Genomic DNA, 3,033 nt, shown 5'->3' with positions numbered 1-3,033 from the left:
CGGGGGATGGCCGTCTCTAATTACTGCTTACAAACTGTCAGAGATAATACCGATAGGACCACAGACGAAATGTGATGCCTGGAAGATTGCAAAAGTTCATTAGCCTGAGTGGAAATAAAAGGTGTGTTCAACACAAAAGACTGAGACAAAATGGGTAGAAATAGGGAAGCTTTAGAGTTCTTTGTAGCATCCATATATGCATGAACAGCCTGTGATAAAGGAGAACCACTTGTTGTTCTAGGAGCAATTTAAGGCCAAGAAACAGTGGATATCATTGGGATTTTAGAGTGAGATAATGGCCCCAATGGAATAGTGTAGGCAAGAAGCACTTGCCATTGGGGTTATGTGAAAGAAGAGTCTCCAATTGGCTGTTAGTATACCTAGTGGCAATAGCATCTGCAAGTAAAGCTAAACATGAAATAACTCTCTTAATTGCTATTTGTAAGAGGTGTCCTGCTAAAGAAATGTAAGTTAATATCACTTTGTTAGGTTGAAATGGAGGAAAAAAACATTTTCAAATAGAATCATTTTGGTGGAATAATGCAGTAGGATATTCAAGTGTGGGAAGAAGAGACAAAGTAACTGGAAGGGCTGGATCCTAACGATGGGACACTGAGTGACAAGCATTTACAACTTGCTCCAAAGCAGCTTTAGCTGCCAGAGTGAGAAAACAGAGAGAATTTAAAGCTGGGTCATAAAGGAGCGAATCAGAAAGGCTTTAACTGAGCATTAGTTAATGGCAATCTCGGACGTAACCACTGGATATCACCCAAGAGCTTTTGAAAGTCATTAAGAGTGATCAGTTGGTCTGTTTTTATTTGTACCTTCTGAGATGAAATGAATTCCGGGGACACCTTGAAACCAAATAATTAACAGCAGTAGTTTTCTGTATTTTGTCAGGAGCAATATATAACTGTGCTGCTTCTAAGACTTCAATTATGTGCTGTAGCATGTCCTCAGCTGTTGAGGATGTTGGAGCAGCACCAAGAATATCACCCATATAACGGATTATTATAGATCCTGGATAGTTTGTCCTAAATAGGCTTAATAACTTCTGCAACATAATTTGACATGGTGTGGGACTATTTTTCATGCCCTGTGGCAAAATCATCCATTGATACGTCTCATAAGGAATTACAAGAAAAATCATATCTCGGTCTGTCTTTGGCATAAATGGGTATAGAGTAAAAACAATCCTGAATATCTAGGACCCATCCCGGCCAGTGTGAAGGGATCATATTTGGAGATGAGAGTCCCGGCTGTAAAGAACCCATTATCTCCATTTGGTCATTAATTTTCCTAAGTTCTTTACCTGATTTCTTTTTTATCACATACTAGAAAGTTCCAAGGACGGGTAGAGATCTCAATATGTCCCTGTTGTAATTGAATTTGTACTATGCCTCTCAGAATCTGCAGTTTTACTTTGGTGAGGGGCTACTGCTTTGTCCATACTGGTTGATCTATTTTCCATCTATTTGGGACAGGAGCAGGCTGGGCTGTGGCCCTAGGAAAAACCTCTATGATGAGGTGAACCCCTAGTTGGCCAAGTCCCTGCCCCATAAATGTACTGGCAGGTGGTCAATAATATAAGATCTGACTTTCCCTTGATGTCCATTATATACCCAAGTTAGGGTTGAGTACTAATGTGAGATGCTGCGGCAGCAATGATTCCCACCAAGGCAGTATCAGCCGATTGAGATGGCCATTCTGCCACCCAAAACAGAGATGATAACACTGTTTTGTCTGCTCCTGTGTCTAGAAGATCCTCAAACATTTTTCCATGAATACTGTCAAAATAGGATGAGAAGATTGAGATACTACTTCTGACCAATAAACATGAGAATGTGCTGCATCTAATCCTGAAATTAAGAGTCTCTTTGGTATGGAAAATAAGAGCATAAGCTAACTCTTCCCCCTCATGAAAATGCATTGCTCTGTGGGTAGGATTAATAATAGCCACTTTTTTCAAAATCTCTTTAGGACCCCAGGGGATGGGGTGAGTAATGTAGCCTTTAAATGCAGCATCCTCTGTGTCTAAAGTAATGTGTAGAGTAGATGGAGGAAGAGCTGGATTTTCTACCATGCTAATCTGGGAAGTAGCAATTTAATACGGGCAGAAGTGGCTGCAAAAAGTGGAACTGATGCCACAGTGAACATAGCTTTAGCTTGGGCATCTTTAAAAATGAAGGCTTTTGGGTCTGCCCCTTTAGCCACTGCTACGCGTACTGCTAAGCAGCAACGGCTTTGATAGAATCATCATCCCCAAATTCTTTTGTCAGAGTCCAGGGGTAGGACCTCCCTTGCTGGCTTCCAGCCTGCATTCTGAAGACCAGTGAAACCCCTTTTGACCTTTGGGACAAGATGTGGAAAGCATGGCTTTTTTCTGACCTTTGCCTAGACCTAGCAGACCAGCAGAACCAGTGTGTCCTGACTTGCCCCATTGAAAACAACTGCTTCTAGTAGGCAGATAGCTGTCATGGCTTCTGACAATAACTTGACATAGAATTCCTGCAGACAGTGTTCAACCATCTTCTCAAAAGACATGTCTGATGATCCCCCCCACCACCCAGGGCCAATACCTGGCCAAACAAATTTGGGGACTCCATGTAGCCCTGAGGTAAGACACGCCATTGAAACTGTCCCTTCTATAAGTAAGGGGGTCTTCTCATTGGAACACAAAAACCTTTCTGCTGTCCTCCTCTAAGGGGCAGCTCCAGAGTGCATCTTTAAGATCCAGCACACTGCATACCCTTTGACCCAGCAGCGCTACTACTGGGATTATATCCCAAAGAAATACTAAAGAGCGGAAAGAGACATATATGTGCCAAAATGTTTGTGGCAGCCCTTTTCGTAGTGGCTAGAAACTGGAAGATGAATGGATGTCCATCAGTTGGAGAATGGTTGGGTAAATTGTGGTATATGAAAGTTATGGAATATTATTGCTCAGTAAGAAATGACCAGCAGGAGGAATACAGAGAGGGTTGGAGAGACTTAAATCAACTGATGCTGAGTGAAATGAGCAGAACCAGAAGA

Source organism: Sminthopsis crassicaudata, chromosome 4, assembly GCF_048593235.1.
Source record: "Sminthopsis crassicaudata isolate SCR6 chromosome 4, ASM4859323v1, whole genome shotgun sequence".
Taxonomy (NCBI): domain Eukaryota; kingdom Metazoa; phylum Chordata; class Mammalia; order Dasyuromorphia; family Dasyuridae; genus Sminthopsis; species Sminthopsis crassicaudata.
The sequence above is the reverse complement of the archived record's forward strand: the minus strand, read 5'-3'. Positions refer to the sequence as shown.